The 19,397-nt window shown below is 37.8% G+C and overlaps 1 protein-coding gene across 4 annotated transcripts in view; it reads right to left on the bottom strand.

The window, feature by feature from the left end:
* Positions 1–8,449, bottom strand: part of FILIP1 (filamin A interacting protein 1) — a 180,937-nt gene extending 172,488 nt beyond the window's left edge. For all 4 annotated transcript variants that reach the window (XM_064486934.1, XM_064486935.1, XM_064486936.1 and 1 more), the window contains exon 1: positions 7,948–8,449. The gene's annotated coding sequence lies outside the window, so the exon portion shown is untranslated. The remainder of the gene's footprint in view (positions 1–7,947) is intronic.
* Positions 8,450–19,397: the final 10,948 nt, after the last annotated feature.

Below are 19,397 nucleotides of genomic sequence, written 5' to 3'. Positions count from 1 at the left end.
TGCACTACACTGGAATTTGACACAACATTGTAAAATGACTATAACTCAATAAAAAAGATGTTTAAAAAAAGATTAAAGAATTAAATAGAATCTCCAATAAAATAGCTCATGCATTGCTCCATAGTAGGAACCCACTGGCTGAACAGTGGCAGGTAATTTTCTTCAAACTACAGCAAGCTTTCTAGCAACCTGCTGCCGGATTAACAACTCACTATCTAAACAAAGTCATTGGGAGCCAATAAGAGCTCTTACATGGAATGAGCCTTTCTGTCCCCTTCCTCACTGCCTCCCCCAACCAATTCACACATAACACCAAAGGCTTCTTCAAGAATTATTGCTTCCAACAGCTGGCACAAGTCTGTTGTAGGACTCTCTCTTGAACCACTTAACAAACTGAACGCTCATGACCAAGACAGAGGTCTGCAGAGAATAGGAGGTGGGGTTCTAAGTTGTCAACAGGAGCAACAACAGACCAAAACTCCTGGTAGCATCAAAGGATCTGGCTACAATAGTACCCGTGGTAATAGATCACAAATTCAAATGCTCCAAGGCATCCTCTCCCAGGGAATCATCTCAGCAGCATAGAAACCAAGAACCATGCATGCATAACTGTTCAGGGCCCCCAGCCTAGCTCTTCTTGGGTTGCCAAACTCCACTGGCCACTGAAGCTTTTGGTTCCACTACAGGAACCTGGAGAACAGCCTCAATTGGCCTTTTGACCCTGAATCTCTTTGTTTTTTGCTCTTAGTAAATCTTAGGCTGCCGGGGCAGCTAATCCCCTGCAGGGTTACATTCGACACCTTACACCCAAACCTCTCACAGTCGTCTAGGTAGTGGTCTTCCCTGAACAACTGCTTACAAGAAAGTGGTTGCAAATATGGGCTAAATGAAGTCAAATTGCCTGGGTTGGAATCTCAAATCTACCACTGAGCAAGTTACTTATCATCTATAAACCTCATTTTTCTAATCCATAAAACAAAAGAGAAAAATAGTGCCCCTAGGGTTGTTATGAGAAGTAAATAAAATCATCCATGTAAAGTGTCTGGCACAGAATAATCTCCAGGATATGCTACTATTATCATCACTTATGTACACTAAATAAGCATACATAGATTATACATTGATACATACATTATGTAGACAATAGATACTAGATGTTAACATTATATTATCTATTATATCTTACATAAGAATCAGGATTCAGATGCCCCAGTCCCTAGTAGGAGCCCCTGGTGTGCCGGGCAATGATCTCCAGCATGAACAGACTATGGAAGGTAGGGATGGGTCACAAAGGTGAGGGGCCCCCAAGGAGTGAATGCCACCAAGGCAGCTGGCTTCCTTAAGAACCAGAACAAACAACAGGCTGTGACCCAGGCAGTTGGTCTGGCGGTGTCCAAACCAGAAGATGATATCCATCAAGACAGCATGTGAAAGTTAAGCTTACTGTGTAAAGGCCCCTCCCTCGTCCAAATTCCGGGCTGCTCCTGAAGCATGTGTCACTCACTAAACAGTTAATGAAACACGAAGGGCCTTGAATATCTCCAGGGTCACATTTCAAGACTTATAGAATAATTAGGAAAAATCTGAGCTGGCAAAACTCCTCCTGGCTGGCGCTGGCAGGCAGACCATCTTTGTTTTCCATTAGTGTGTGTTGTCGTCACAGTAACTGCAAGGCTCCAAATACAGGCCCGGGGTGTCATTTCCTCCTGTACTTAGGCTGCCACACTGAAATAGCATCATGAACTCAGCCATGCCTCTTCTCTTCCTGTTGTGCTGTGGTCCCTCAAAGAGGCAGGCCCTAAAATGAGTTACTTAAGACATAAGCATATTAAAGAGCTAGAAAGAAAATAAAAAGAGATAGAAAGAAAAATAAAGTCCATTTATCCCTATTACTGTGTTGTCTATGACTCATGTGCGTGTCGGGGTGGGGGGGTGGGAACCTTAGTTTTGCAAAGATCTTTTAGATAAACAAGGCAAGCTGGCAGTAACTTGATTGTCTTGGTGATGTCAGCAGTCTACTGTTTTCAATCAAATTGCCTTCTGGCTTTAAATCTGCAGCAAGTCATTTTTTAAAGAATGCATCTGGCCAACCTGAGATGTCCATTTCATGGCTTTCTTTCACCTTTTCCTCACAAAGATAAGCAGCAGATAATTCGCTTCTTCAAAGTAACTGGGAAAGACTGCAGTTACAAAAATTGCAAAAGCAAAAAAAAAAAAAAAGACTATTTTCAAATGTAGACATATAAGGTCCTTGAACAGTGAAGCAACAATGGTTTTCAACTATGTTTTAGTGAAGGAGGCAGGTGACAGCATTTAAGCGTAAAAGCAAAAACAGAAAAATCTCTGAACCTTAAGGGCTCAGTGAACATCAGATCACTGGAGATAAATTCTGCATTAGCTTTAAAAATGCTTTATAAAGTCTGTCTTTCACAGATCTCAGAAACCCATAAATCACCCAATATTATCCACATTGACACCATTTCCCGAAAAGGAAATGCAACACCAACCTTTGACTTCGCAGGGCTGCTGTGGCTTAAACAAAGCTCTCGGGGACTGGAGTGCTGGTTAATGTTGTGTTTCTTCATCTCTCTGCTGGGAGTTTCTCAAGTTCTGCAATCAACTGGTCAACAGCCAGCTGGAGCTGCCCTATTCATGTTTGACTTTCCTTTTTCTGAATTCTTACCCAACTTGCTGCCTAGCCTTTGAAATTACACTGCCTCAGCTGCTGCCCTGGGGAAGGTTGTATTCTGCCTGCAGCCTTTTCTCTTCTCTGATTAGCCAAAGGATAGGACTGACCATTTAAGGAAAAAGAGCATAATCCAGTATATTTTCCTGAGGTTCCTCTATTTTTGCCCTAGGACCTGTATAACGTATTCTGTAAAGCCAGGAAAGTTCTTTCATTATTTTCTTTCTTCTCTTTCCTTCCTCTCTGTCTGTCTGTCTGTCGGTCTTTCTTTCTTTCTTTCTTGAAGTACAGTCAGTTATAATGTGTCAATTTCTGGTGTGCAGCACAATGTCCCAGTCATGCATATACATACATAAATTCATTTTCATATTCTTTTTCATTAAAGGTTATGACAAGATATTGAATATAGTTCCCTGTGCTATCTTCTTTCTTTCTTTCTAAAACAAGGTCTTCATTAGAGAATGGCCATTCTAAAATTCAATTTCCCTTATCTTTTAGAAACTCAGCCTTTCAATTGCAAAAAGTAAAGCAAAATAGATAGGTCTAAATCATAAGTACCCTGCATAAGGTTTGTTGGCACTAAAGTTATGGAGAAATTTCCCCACTTATAAGAGTGCGTCTTAGATTTTGTTAAGTTAAATATACAGAATAGTAAGCACCCCATAATCTACTCACACATCTTTATGATGTTAACATTTTTTTTTTTTTTGCCATGGAGTATGCTTTCCTGTCATGTTTAAGAACAATGACTAGGATTAACAGCAAGAATTCACTGGTATTTGGTGAGGCTGAAGCTAGTGTGAGATGACCTTTTTTGGTCTTTTCATTTTTATCTGTTACTAGGTTAGTAAAACAAAACATCTAAGGGAAGAAATAAAGAATGATAAATTTAATAATATAACCCTCTTTGGAGGAGGAGGTCTCCCTTACATGCATTATCCAGTGCAGTCGGCTATAAGAGACACCCAAGCACTATGTATAAACACGCTTTATCTCCAAGTGCAAATATAGAAACCATAGAGCAGTCTATGCTGTGGGTGATTTCTTGACCTTTTTAGTAATGATTCTATAAGACAGCACACTGGTGAGTGATAAGGGAGGGTCTGAAACATAAATTCCACACTAAGTTATTGGCTGGAGTTCAAACTATGTCTGCTCAGAGTACCCAGCAGCAAAGTATGTCCTAAACAGGATTCACAAATTTAAACAATACATTCTCCTGCCTTTCCTATGATCTATGAACTTGAGTTCACGGACCATCTGTATCCAAGAATTTTGTGGGCAACAGAGAGTAAAATAAACAGATAACGACATTTAAGATGCAGTAATAAAACAATAATAGCTTAAATTTATTGAAAAGCCTACCAGGCAGCTCTAAGTTTTATTAACTCATTTAGTCTTCAAAATAGCTCTATGAGGAAGATAAGTATTATTATGTTCATTTTACGATGAGGAAACTGAGGCGCAGGGAGTCATTTGCCCGGGAGCACAGTGCACTGAAATCTGAATCGAGGCCATCTGACTTGCCTATGCGACTAGCCTTTCCCGCCTCCTCCTTCAGGTCAATGGCATATCTTTGTTGCTGCGATGTCAGCTCCAATTTAAGGAACCAAAATGAAGAAAACAATGCATTTTATTAGCTCATCTTTTATTCCATTGCTATATATCTTAAAAATAATTAATGTATAAGCTAATGTATGCTGCAGGCTTTTAGATATTGTTTTTCTAACAAGTTGTTAACCAATATGTTTCCCCTTAAATCTTTCTGCTGACATAGATCTCCACCTAAGCATGCCTCCTCACTTCCCGTGGTGCTACTTTCTAAAAACCCATGTGTTTAGAGAACTAAGATGAGACAAATAAGTAAAAATGTCCATTAAACAAGCTCTGTAAAATCCTAGTTCTTAGGACGCCTGTTCTATGAAGAAATGCTCATCTTCCAAAAAAGTCAGTTAGCATTAGTTGAGACCGTGTATTTTACCACAAAGTTTCACTTCTAAAGAATAAGTAAAAATTATAACCACAGGGAGACCATTGCTAAGTGAGTATATTAAATAACTCATGAATTTCATTGAGAAAAATCTCATAGTGATTCTTGTGGGACATCCATTTAAGAGAGTAATTTCAACCTCCTTGGCTATCTTAAAATATAAAGAGAAAACTTTTCTTTTGGTGAACACAGGAAAAAAAAAAATTGGCTCAAAATCGTGATTCATGCTTTATCTCACACTGTAAGGCTGCAGGTTTCATGAGTCATTTAAAATAAAACTGAGACATGTGTTTTGTTAAAATATCTAGGGAAAAATAAAAAGGGCTAATAGCATGACATTTCAATATTTTAATGTTTAAGGCCAGATTTTAATCCATGATGACCCACAAATGGAAGAGACCATGATTTAAATGAATAGTACCAAAGCTAACTATAAATATAATCTAGTATTAAAAGATGATGAAAGTAAATGGATTATAGTATTTAGAGGTCTAAGTGCATTCGCAGGAGATGCATATATATGTGTGTGTGTGTGTATATATAATGTATATATGTGTATATATACAGTCTTTATATATGTCCCTTTCTATGTCATTCCCGAAAGGTCCATCATCTCCACAGTCAGGTACACAAGCACAGTCACAAATTACTTACAATTTTTCTGTGCCCGGTAAAACCATGAAGACCTTCCTTGAGAACTTTCTGAGATCAAAAAGCTGTTAAGCACACTTACAGTTGTCTGTCTTGATTTTGTACTTATTGATGCTTTTTCACATACCCATGATTAGAAATCCAGAGCCGAAGATGTTCACAGTACACCCACGAAGTGCACAGGGCTGAGCAACTCCAAAGTCAGGGGATGCTTAGGACAGTCCTTTGTACCTAGTTGCCTTCACAAAATTGTTCTGAATTTAAAGAGACAAACCCTACTCCAAAGGACCCTAGTTCCAACAGAGCACCAAACAGCCCAGACTAAGAAGGAATGGTCTGGGAAATTACTGGAGAGTGGAAGAAACTGATCTGTGTTTTCAAGAGTGGACAGGGTTCTCCACAGAAAGTCGGGGGGAAGTGTTCCAGGCAGGGGGAATGAAACAGGTGGAGGTGAAGCATTGAAATGTGCACTGCACAGTGTTTGGAGAATGGCCCGATATCTGAATTATCTGAAGCAGAGGGACACTTGCTGTTGAGTCGTGGGAGCTGAGACTGGAAAAGTTAAGTATGTGCCAGGTGATGGAAGGTTTTCAAAATACCCAGCCTCAGTGTTTGGCAGCAGCTGGGAGTCCCAGAAGATAACCGAAGAGTAGAGACAAGCACAGAAAAATGAACCTCAGTGGTCATGGGCAAAGCGGTTTGGATGGCAATGGTGGGGGAAGGGTGCGGGAGCAGCAGGGTTATAATCCAGACTGAGGATGGAGGGAACGGGCCTCAGGGTGGTGGGAGACATGGCAGTGGAGTCCAGCAACACTTATGGTGAATGGGAAAGGGAAGATTCCAAAATAACACAGAAATGTGTATTCAAGTCAACGAGAGAACAAGTCTGCATGGCTGATTGTTCATATACCGGAGGAAAGCACGTGCTCTAATCTGAGCTATTTTTGATTCTCAAGGGTAAACATACACTCATGAAGACAATGTTACTCAAAAATCAATTCATCAGGAAAGAGGGCTTTCCCTCAGGGCCAAGTGCTGGACTCAGGATCCTCATACTGCTCCACTGACTCCAAAAGAAATCACACGCCTCCAAAATCTACTAATGGCAGATTTTGACCTTAAGCATACATTTGTAAGCCAACAATGTGACCCTTCCGAAGATAAAAACAAGAAAAATGTAAAGCATTTAGTTCAGACTTTTCAAAACTCTTTACAAAGATACTTCATCTCCACTAAAGCACCAGAAGTTTCATTCTCTGCTACCAAGGCCACCAGAGTGCATGGTGCACTGTCACATATATGCATTCATTATATATGATTAGCTGCAGTTACTCTGTAAACTAATCATGTAATCAGAATCATGAAATACAATACATACTGAAATGTATGTACTATTTCACTTTTCTGAGCATATGATAGATAAGCTTTAATTAGTTTTTCTAAAAATAGGAACATTTACTGAAAGGGTTGATGCATTCTTGTCAACAGTTTGTTCAAAACTGGTCTTGGGTAAATTCTTTAATTCGACAAAATAGACTCAAAAAATTATTTTAAAGTGTGCATTTGTATCCCCTTTGAAATTATCCTTAATTTAGGATATCCATTCAAATTATCTTGCTCATTTAGAGGAGCAAATGTCTTACGCAAATCCAACCCAACTATAGATAAGAGGTATCAACATCAATCACGTCACCAATGTACAGCCACAACTTTTGTCAGATTCAGTGCAATAGTAATCACTCTATGCAATTCTGATAAAACTGCTTGGCAACTCATGGAAGGGGAGACAATATAACAGACGGAAGGAAGATCTCCTTTATGTTATGGTAAACACATTCATACACACATATATGCAAGTTAAGAAAGAATTTTTCCCAATACATGCAATCTGAGTATTAAAAATCAGAATCTGTCTATCCTAAATACAAACAATGACTCAACTTATTTAAAACACACACACACACACACACACACACACACACACAGAGAGAGAGAGAGAATAACATTCTCCTGAATAGTTTACATTCAATAACTGCAAAAGTAGTGATTTAATACCAGGCATCTTTCGTGCCTAGTCAGAAGCACTCGGGGTGACGGTCATGTAACGAGGTCAGAACCAGCACAAGGTGTACCAGTGTAATCAGAGAATCTGGCAAGCAGCAAGTCAGAAGTACAGCAGCACAAACACCGTGCAGGACTTCCCTCTCGTTTACCACACAGGCTGCTCAGCTAGCTTCAGTCCGTGAAAGTGATTTTGCTTCTAGGGGAAACAGCCCTTCCACTGGTCAGCCATCCTCATTGTGAAAGGACGGTGAATTTGTCTTTTGTCTTATTTCTGTCACCTGCCGGAAAATGATAACCTGGCAGAAATATTTCGACGGCTGTTAAAACATCATAACAATCTTCATGTTTAAAAAGGAATCAGATGATTCTGAGAAAGAGATGACTTTCCAATTCTTTCCAAACAATTCACAGCGATTGTCACAATTCCTAAATGTGTTATCATAGAGGGGAACAGTAAGACTCAGAGGAAACAGGCAACACAGAATCGGAGAGAGCTCTCTTCTCGTGGAAGCAGAAATTTCTTAAGAGAGTAAGTAGCTGTGTATTTTGGTCTTACCTGACTGGCAGCTGGTCTAACCCAGGGTACGTCCTTTATGGAGGTAGCTTATCCTGTGAAGAACCCAGTGGCTTGTCCCACAGCCCAAGAGAGACTGGAGTCCTGGAAACCTATCCAGCCCAAAAGAATACAGAGGGAAAAGCTTTTCCCACTTTCTTTCCTGGGACTAGCCAATAGCTGAAGTCATGCAGGAAACTGGGTAGAGAGAAGGGGAAAGCAGCTTCTTCTCCCTGAAATCCCGATCAGCAGAAAGAGGAGGCTGGTGTATACCTCCCACCCAGACTTTTGTTTGAAAGTTTTTTCAACTGTTGCTAGGTGTTGTTGGGTTCTGAGATTAGGTTTCTCGTCTTCTGCTCCCTCCACTACACTGTCAGAGCAGTGACTTTGTTGAGCTGAGCTCGCGTGTGCTATATTTAACCAGTGTTCTCAGCAAGTCAAGCCTGTCAACAGCTGAGAAGTTTGGAGCCGGCTCCACTCCGTTCCTCGGCAGCTGGGTTATCAGTGGCTATGGCTCTGCTCACCCTGTAAAAGACCGTGGGGAAGCCGGCAGACCCTTTTAAGGACTGCTGCTCATTACGCAGAGGTAATTATTCTTTGAAGCCCTTAAATGCAGATTGTGATTTGGGAGTTAGGTTTTCAAATCTGAAAAGAAACAGCAGCGGTTGTCTTGAGCAGAACAATTTACCGAGACAACATTCTTCTCAAATAGGCTTTCTCAGATAAATGTTCTTAAATAGAAAAGGCTTTTAAAACTGCATCACGACTGTTGGGAAAATTCACAGTGAGAGATCATTTCCAGGCAGTTTTTTACACTGGTGTGTTCCATTCACAGCTAGATGACTTACCTGTCATATCAGACTCGACCAGCTTATATACCTGACTGTTGGTAAAATAAGGTTACCATAAAGAGTGCCTGAAACATTACGTTTTTGAAAGGAGTAAGGTTAAGAAGAAAAATCTTACTGTTCTCACCCAGGTCATTCATTCTACTAGTAAGAAATGGAGAACACTCCAGGAAAGCCAGGACATGAGACACCCTCTGGTTGTGCACAGCCTTGCCTCATTAACCCTCTGGTCCCCAAAACCAGAGAGAGATCACTTCTACCCTGAACTCCAACGTGAAGAACATCTCAAGACATTTCAGTTGCTTTATCCTATATTGTAACATAGTATGACCTGCCAAGACTCATGAAAAAAGAATGTGTTTAGAGCTAACTAGTTCTTGGGACTGTGTTGCCAATTACATATGTGAAATTAAGAATAAGAGGAACCACGAGAGAGCCTTTTGGCCACAGATAAAGTAGGAAGGAAGACACACATATACTCACACACACATTATTGGTTAACACAATAGAATATTGCCCAGACAAAAATCTCACCAATACCACTAAAAAAGTTGATCCCTTTCCTAAGATCAGTTTAAAGATAGCCCCGCCCCCCCCTTTTTTTCTGACATGCAAACTGAATTTGGACCAAGGAGATGTGGAAAGGCAGAGATTTAAAATTTTAAGTGCTGCATACTTAGCAATAAGAGGCTTATGTGCTGGAGAATCCTAATGTCTGTCTGGGAAAGGCTACCACTTTCCACAAAGGGTGTATATGTGTATGTCTGTGTCCTTCTTTCTAAAGAAATGATGCTCACCTTCAAGGTTAGTTGACCCCACACCTCAACCTATTAGAGAACATCTCAGCTCCTCCCAGCCCAGCCACCTCACTACCAGCATTTATCCTCTCCCCCTAATTTATTTACTACTACTTACATATTAAATTGCATTTGTTCAGATCCTTAGTCCTTCTGGGTCTGGGCCAACCTTGATTTTTAAAAAAGGATTTCTATTAAGATGAAAGTGTTCTCATAAGAAATAACTCTTATAGAATGCTAATGGATCTTTTGGAAACAATCTATTCAAAGTCCCTAAACTGTGGGTTCTGATAGGAAATGGAAGTGTGCGTCTGGACTATGAGATGGTTCAGAATCACTAGGAGAACTTTTTAAGAAATTACCAAGGGGTGGGGTGTGGGGAGATAATTGTCTGAAAAATGCACACATCCCATGCACATATCCCACATGCAACAGCCCCCACTTCACTGAAGAGGACTTGGGAAATGTGTCATTTCATCCCTCCTAAGAGTTCACTTTATAGATGTCCCCGATTAAAACGAAGCAGAAAGCATGTTAGCCCAACTCAAGATAACCTGACGGGAAATAACCCACTTTGCCTTTAGGAGCTTAGATAATTCCATCAAAAGGGTGATATTTATTTGTTCCCTAACTATCCAGACAATTAGAGTTTTTACTGAGTTTGTTTTTTTTTTTTTTTTTCCTTTAATGAAAACCTAGTCCTCCACTGTTGTGTTCTTTAACTTTTGGATTAGCTGTTCATTGTTGTCATTAGTTTATTTTTAAAATGTGGAGACAAGCAACAGCATATAGAGTATTTCATATAATTAGATACTGCTGCAATCTTCGAATTGTGTTCTTTAATTATGCGAGGCATATGTGCGTGTTTGACTCAGTATTCCACAATCATCAGTTTCTCATTCTCTCAGGTCCTCTCTGTCTGCCTGTCTGTCTGACTGTCTGCCTGTCTGTCTCTCTTTCTCTCTCTCTCTCTCTCACACACACACACACACACATTCTCACACACAAGTCTCCATCTCTGTCTATAAAGTGAATTTATTTTGAAGGCTTTCCCCCCACCTCCTGGGAATGATTGTTCAGACAAAAGCATTTCCTGCATAATCCAGAGAGGAAGTAGCACCATTAAGAACTATTAGAAATTTGTGTTTTGTATACAGTCAACAAGGAACTGATTTTCAACACATATTGTTAATATATTATTGTTCAGCTGCATCCTTTTCCCACAGTCTTAAGTGTGAGCATTCTGAGAACCTCAGATAAACTTACAGCTGAAGCTGAATTTCCCAACTTCAGAGATGAATTACGATGAAACGTTTTAATAAGAAGATAGATAATGTCATCAGTGAGGAAAAAAGCAAATGAATCAAACAAGGGAGTCGGCACATTATGTCTACATCCAGTTCTAAAACCAAAATTTACCACATTGTTCAGTTAAAGACACATAGAGATTTTTAAGTAAAAATTTAACAAGGCATTTAAGATACACAGTGAAAAGAAAAATAGACATTTACTTCAAAATGACTTTTAAGGTGGCAGGTGTGTAAGGGGTGCAGGTGATGAGGGGAGTTTCCAAGCCATGCCCTGTTGCCACATATTGGCTGGCTTTAAGAGTATAATGTAAGGGTTGGGGCAGGTTATAGCTCAGGGGTAGAGCGTGTGCCTAGCATGCACGAGGTACTGGATTCAATCCCCAGTCCCTCCATTAAATAAATAAATAAATAAATAAACAAACAAACAAACAAACAAACCTAATTACCTCCCCTCTCCAAAATAAAAAGGTGGAATGTAAGCTCCCAGGAAGCAGAGAATGTTTCCTGTTTGTTCCTTACTGAATACTCAAGCACCATAATACATATTTAATAAATAGGAATGATTGAATGAACAAATGAACATAGAAAAGATGAAGATAACTTTAGAGCATATTATCTATAAACTCATGGAAAATGCATCCAGGCTCTCTGGACAGAGTTGGGTCATTATTAGCTATGTATTCAAAATTGCAGAAGGAAATTCTTAGATTGTAAATTAATTATTTTCAATTTTTTTAATTTCAAAGGGAAGTAATAGATTTCAGGGTAACAATAAAAAAAATCCCTGTGCAACGCTTCTTATATGTTAGGCAGCATTCTAAGGGCTTGGCATACAGTAACCCACTTAACTCTAACAACAAACCCGTGAAGTAGGGATTATTGTTACCCCTCATTTTACAGGCAAGAAAACTGAGGCATAGAGTTATTAAGTAACTTGACCAAGGTCACATGTTAGTAAGTAATAGAACCAGAATTTGAACTAGGGAGTCCAGTTCTAAAAATGTGTGTTCTTAACCACTTAACCGCCTCTCACATATATGAGTCACAGGAACCTATTCTTAGCAGTCACTGAGAGTCAAAATGTATAGCCTTTGCTGTACTTGACTATATATGCTTCTGATAAAAAAAAAAAAATACACTTAAAATTCCACAGTTTTGAGGCAGATAGAAAAAAAGTGGAATAGTTTCATGATCAGCATAGTAAAATAAAAGCTTATTCGAACTGAAGTCTTGTTGAATACCAGAAAAGAGAAAATTGGACTGAGAGGAAGATAATTGCTTTAAGGGAAAAAAAAATTCTATTTTTAAACAAAGGATATGAGCTGTTCAGAATTCTCTCTAAAACAAACAATGCATGATGTTTTATGATGAATGAGTTTGCTGCTTAGTGAAATTCCAAAATTACATTCTGAAAATATTATTTGGCCTGTGATTTGATAAGCAATTTAAAAATGTTTATGAACTATGCATTCACAATGAAAACTTCTCAAAGACATAACCAACAACAAGGAAAAAAATACAATAGGGGTAGAGAGATCATTCTATATTAGCTAGTTCTTTGGTATCAAAATGATATTCTGTTGTACTTGCTATAGTCAGGTTTCACAATTTGCAAATACTTGCATTTTCTATAAATCTAGCTGTGCTTCTATTTAGATTTTACAAAACTTTAAAAGAATAGCGCTGATAGGTATTTTGTAATACCTACAAATATTCAAAATAGAATAACTACTTTGTCCTATTTACAAATAAAATATTATATCATACCTACACTTATTCTCAAAATATTGAATTAAATTATTTATTTTCACAACAGCTTGAGAAAAAAGAGAGGCAAGACTAGGTTTTAAAAAATGCTTATAAGATAATATTTTTGCATTTACTTGAGCAAAGTAAGCACTTACATGCATGTACTAGACATTAAAATCCCCACTTCCTGTTTATGTGCTTGAAACTAGGTTAATAGAACTTAACTGTGATAGTTATTATAGGACCATATTTTGCATACACTTCAGTTCACAAGCATCTTATTTTTCTACAGGGTCAGATAACATTCTCCTGAACGCATTTCCGTCTTCCTTTCCTCTTCCAGAGTCATCCCCGACTCTTGTTCAATACTCTAAATCTTAGTTGTAATGGATGACTTTAAAGAATCTTTTTAAATGGGGTGCAGCATTTATTCTTCAAGAAATAGACACAGAATTGGAAAACCAATGATCGGGCCCAGGGCCATGCAGAATAATGCACTTCTCTCCACAAAGCTTATGAGTTTATATCTACACACTATGTAGATAATTATATTTAACTGAAAAAGGGCTGCCTTGAAAGCATAGTGGATAAGATCTCTGACTTTGGAATCAGGCAAAGCTAGTTTGAATTCAGACTCTATTACTTATTACCTGTGCGAACTTAACATACTACTTTATTTCAGCGAAGCCTTCTTTACCTCTTCTGTAAGATTAATAAAGAAGATAAGGCTATGCATAATAGTCAAACATTAGAAACTCTCTAAATTCTTTCTACATTGCATGGATACACTGTGGTGTAGTCAGACAGTGGCATGCTGTACAGCAATGAGAATGAACATGTAAAAATGTGGGTAGATCTCTCAGACAAGATGTTACATGAAAGAAGCCAGACCTAAAACAGTATACTGTATGATTCCATACATATCAACTTCCAAAACAGGCAAAACTAATCTATGGTGCTGGAAGGATAGTAGTCACCCTTGGGAAGAGGAGACATGCCTAGAAACGGGCACAATGGGGGCCTCTGTGGCATTGGTAATGTTCTGGATATACCAATGTGTTCAGTTTGCAAAAATTAATCAAGTTATACACTTCTGATTTATGTGTTTTTCTACATATTATAATTTAATAATAAGTTTAAAATTGAAAACAATTTTAAATATATAATGCCTAAGAGTCCTTATCCTCTGGAATAGTTACAGATGGAATAAAATGGCATCTGGGATTTTACTGCAAAACAATGTAGTGTGAGGAGAGGAAGAGAAGTGGGTAAGAGGACAATGAAATAAGATTGGCCATGAGTTGACAGTCATTGAAGCTGCATAATGGGTTATTTTACTAATTGATTACAAATTAATTAATCATTTTACTGCTTTATTTTCATGCAGGTTTTCAGTTTTCTATAATAAAATATCTACAGAACAGTGCTTACTACATGACATAAGCAGACACTCAATAAATGTTAGTTATTTTAATTATTAATATGTCTGCCATCTTAAAATATCTATATGATCTGAACTCTTTGGATACAGCTGAGTCTCTATATGGAAGACACATGGAATTCCACTGATGTCATGAACTAATTAGGAAGATAACTGGATTAATATTAATAACACACTATTAGCAACTGAGATCAAACGTGGAAAGAGAAAAAAAAAAGTAAGGGGAAAAGGATCGCCTGAGGCAAATTAGTCCTTAAACCACCAGGGAAACAGGCTTCATTCTTGCTTTCATCAAGGAAACTCTTCAACACAGTGTTCTGCCTATCTGATAATGAAAGGGAAAACTGTGAAGGAAGTAGGATGTCCAAGTCTTGAAATCCCTGCAGTGTGTCCCCGCTCCCTAAAATGTTTTAAGTGTTTTAGTTGTCCTAGATCCTTTGCTTATTACATGAATTTTAGCTTCAACTTTACATTTTGATTGAGACTGCATTTAATCTATGTAATCAATCTGTAGAGCATTGTATTTTAATAATATTGTGTCACCAATTAATATGGTGTATCTCCCCATTTATTTAGGTCTTCTTTAGTTTTTCTCAGCAAATTTTGTAGTTCTCATCATATAGGTCTTACAAGTGTCTTAAAAAATTTATTCCAAAATATTTCAAGTTTGGGGATTATTTGTAATTAGAATTATATTCTTTATTTCATTTTCCAATTTTTGTTGCTAATACATAGAAAAACTGATGTTTTTAAAACCAACCTTGTAAGGTAGCAGGTTACAAGATTAATGTTCAAAAATCAGTTGCATTTCTTTACACTAATGATGAACAACAGAAAAAGAAAGTAAAGAAACAATCCCCTTTAAAATAGCACCCAAAGTAATAAAATACCCAGGAATAAATCTAAACAAGGAGGTGAAAGAATTATACACGGAAAACTATAAACCACTGATGAAGGAAATTAAAGAAGACTTTAAAAAAATGGAAAGATATCTCATGCTCCTGGATTAGAAGAATCAATATTGTTAAAATGGTCACACTGCCCAAAGCAATCTACAGTTTTAATGCAATCCCTATCAAATTACCCAGGACATATTTCACAGAATTAGAACAAATCATAATAAAATTTATAAGGAGCCACAAAAGACCTAGAATTCCCAAAGCATTACTGAAGAAAAAGAAAGAGGCTGGAGGAATAACTCTCCCAGACTTCAAACAATACTATAGAGCTACAGTCATCAAGACAGCATGGTATTGGTATAAAAACAGACATATAGACCAATGGAACATAACAGAGAGCCCAGAAATGAACCCACAAACTTCTGGTCAACTAATCTTCAACAAAGGAGGCAAGAATATACAATGGAATAAAGACAGTCTCTTCAGCAAATGGTGTTGGGAAAACAGGACAGCAGCATGTAAATTAATGAAGCTAGAACACTCCCTTACACCATACACAAAAATAAATGCAAAATGGATCAAAGACTTAAACATAAGACAAGATACAATAAACCTCCTAGAAGAAAACATAGGCAAAACATTATCTGACATACATCTCAAAAATGTTCTCCTAGAACAGTCTACCCAAGCAATAGAAATAAAAGCAAGAATAAACAAATGGGACCTAATGAAACTTACAAGCTTCTGCACAGCAAAGGAAACCATAAGTAAAACAAAACAACCTACAGAATGGGAGAAAATTTTTGCAAATGAAACCGACAAAGGCTTGATGTCCAGAACATATACGCAGCTCACACAACTTAATAAGAAAAAAATAAACAACCCAATCCAAAAATGGGCAGAAGATCTAAACAAGCAATTCTCCAAGGAAGACATACAAATGATCAATAGGCACATGAAAAAATGTTCAATATCACTAATTATCAGAGAAATGCAAATCAAAATGACAATAAGGTATCACCTCACACCAGTCAGAATGGTCATCATTCAAAAGTCCACAAATGACAAATGCTGGGGAGGCTGTGGAGAAAAGGGAACCCACCTGCACTGCTGGTGGGAATGCAGTTTGGTGCAGCCACTGTGGAAAACAGTAAGAAGATTCCTCAAAAGACTAGGAATAGACTTATCATATGACCAAGGAATCCTGCTCCTGGGCATATATCCAGAAGGAGCCCTACTTCAGGATGACACCTGCACCCCAATGTTCATAGCAGCACTATTTACAATAGCCAAAGTATGGAAACAGCCTAAATGTCCATCAACAGGTGACTGGATAAAGAAGAGATGGTATATTTATACAATGGAATAATATTCAGCCATAAAAAAGACAACATAACGCCATTTGCAGCAACACGGATGTCACTGGAGAATGTCATTCTAAGTGAAGTAAGCCAGAAAGAGAAAGAGAAATACCATATGCGATCACTCATATGTGGAATCTTAAAAAAAAAAAAAAAACCCATAAATACAAATCAGAAACAGACTCACAGACGTAGAATACAAACTTGTGTTTGCCAAGGGGGTGAGGGGTGGGTGGGAAGGGACAGACTAGAATTTCAAAATGTAGAATAGATAAGCAAGATTATACTGTATAACACAGGGAAATATATACAAGATCTTATGGTAGCTCACAGAGAAAACAATGTGACAATGAATATATATATGTTCATATATAACTGAAAAATTATGCTCTTCACTGGAATTTGGCACAACATTGTAAAATGATTATAACTCAATAAAACTGTTTTTAAAAATTATAAATAAATAAATAAATAAATAAATAAATAAATAAATAAATAAATATAAAATTAACCTTGTATCCTGCATTCTTCCTAAACTGAAGTGTCAGTTCTGTTAGCTTTTTTATGTATTCTTTAAGATTTTCTATGTACATGATCATGTCATCTTCAGAAAAGAATAGTTTTACTTCTTCCTTTTCAAAAAAAAAAAAGAAGAAGAAGAAAGATGTCTAGGGAGCAGAAGCTGTAGGCCGATGGAGGGGGTTAATAGCAGGAAATGTCATCACAAGGGCTGAACACTATGGATGGAAAATGCAGGGTGAGCAATGCTAAGAGATACTTGAATTTGATATCCATTTTACAGCAGAGCAGGCCCTCATATGCTTACTATTTGCACTCTCTATTCCTTTCATCTGAAAATAGGGTAATAATTCACCTAGGAGAGCTGGAACAAACAGGAACAGGAAAGCATTTTGAAATGATGAAACATCTAAAAACTTTGTACCTCAAAGCTTTCCTTTTAGTCACTCACCTTGAGGACTATGACATAAGTCAACCATGTGATGAAATAATGAAGAAAGTGCTTGAAGAACCCTAGTGATAAAAAATATAATATAAAAGTCTGAATCTACAGAATGTAGAAATCAGAATCATTAGGTAGAGCGAGACAAAAAAGTAAATGAGAATCACAAGGCAGTAATTTTTTAAAGCAAATTGACATTTGTATGTTAATTACAACCTCCTTGTTGACTCTTTAGCTATTAAAAACAACACTGCAGATGAATATGAAATTTTTTAATGAATCAGAAAGAAACTCTCTGCAGGTTAAGTGAAAACATCAGGTAATGAAATAGCATTGGTGAATTACTGTAAAAATCGCATGGCAATAGCTATAGATGTAGAAAATAAATGTGACATAAATGTCCCACCCCACACCATCAAATGTATTTCTATATAAATACATACATATACATGTGTATACTTATATCTGAAGTACCTAAACACAATAATTACAATGGTTATCTTTCCTTATAATTTCTAAATTTTTAACTAGCATTTTGTTTCCACAGAAGGAAAATAAGATTATTCAAAATCACTTTTCCTTGGAGTGGTTTTCCAATATTTTGCTGAGGTGGAGACTTGAAGACCTGTGCTTGGTATGACTTGCCTTTCTTGCTACTATTCAGGAGTTCAACAAACCTAAAAAGGTCATCCTTCCTTGAGTCTTCAAAATGAACTACAGTTGCTTTGCTTTCCATGTTTTTCCTTCTCTTTTCTCCCTTACAAATCAATGTCTTAATTCTTCATAACATTACAGCATTGCATTTGCTTCTGTAACTTCCTCCCGTGACATTTTCCCTCTGAGCCATAGACTGTGCTTGGGTTCTGCCTGGAAATTCTTCATGATGCCAGGAGGAAATATTTTCACAGTTAGGGCTTACCTGAGGAACGCTTCCAGCCATTGTGCTGCTGTTGACTGTTAGTGACTAGGGACAGAGAAACACTTTTTGCACTTCCCAGCAATATCTGGAATATGACATCACTATCTGAATATGTCTTAGGGTAGAAAGGACCCTGGGAAAAGGGCGACTTTGCTCTGACCTCAACTACCGAAGAAAATTTTTCAAAATGATTTAATCCCTCCTGGCCTATTTCCTCCACTGACAAGCAGAGATCATGGAATTTCATCTACACACCCCACCACCACTCTGTACCCTCCACCACTGTTGCAGTCACATGACATAAGGTGACAGTCACCGGTGCCCTGAGAGTAGGCACGGAGCACAAAAGGGAAGGCGTTGGCAGCGTTGGTGCTCAGCACCTTCGGTTTTCATGACCTAAAATCGCTTCCATTGCCTAAAATATTCCTGTTACCTAAAATATGTTACTTGTTATAAGTTTTGTTTCTAACAGAAACATCTTTTATACAAACCATAATTTACTACTTAGGTTTTCCTACAAAAGTCTAAACTGTTGAAGGCAGGCACTGTAAGATATGTAAAAATAAGCAAGCAGAAATGTTTCTTTTAAAATATTGCTGATTAAATTAGTCGTAGCCTTGCTAAAAGGAAAAAAAAAAAAAAACAGTTGCAGTTCCCAGGCCAAAGTTTGCTCATTTATGCCGACAAATAGTATTCTAATCCTCTGCGTGTGCTTAGAAATCCTGTCATCTGCAAAGCAAGTGCATTCGAATGTAAATTTGACTGGCAGTATTGTCAGAGAATGAAGACATCATTATGGAAGCAAGGGACTTAAGCTACACAGCAGAACTGTAAACCTCCAAATGTTTTCAGATTACAAATAAGTAGATGAGCATGAGGAGACAGGCTTTGAGAAGGGAGTTGACAGTGGAGTGGTGACAGGAGCATAGCCATCTTAGTGCCAGTTCAGACCTGCAAACCAGAGGGCTGGCCCAACCCCAGACCGGTTCCCTCAAGAAAACATGAATTCTACATTTATTTGCCTTTGTGGAATTCAATCCCCATTTGCAGTAGAATTTACATAATAAACAAATGAGGAGCACTTACTCTGTGTGAGGCACTCTAAAGAGATGGTCATCAACCGAGAGCACTTCTGTTGCCCAGGGGGCAACTGGCAACGCCTGGAGAC

Source organism: Camelus dromedarius, chromosome 6, assembly GCF_036321535.1.
Source record: "Camelus dromedarius isolate mCamDro1 chromosome 6, mCamDro1.pat, whole genome shotgun sequence".
In the NCBI taxonomy this organism is placed as follows: Eukaryota; Metazoa; Chordata; class Mammalia; order Artiodactyla; family Camelidae; genus Camelus; species Camelus dromedarius.
This window is presented reverse-complemented; position numbering and strand designations above follow the sequence as displayed.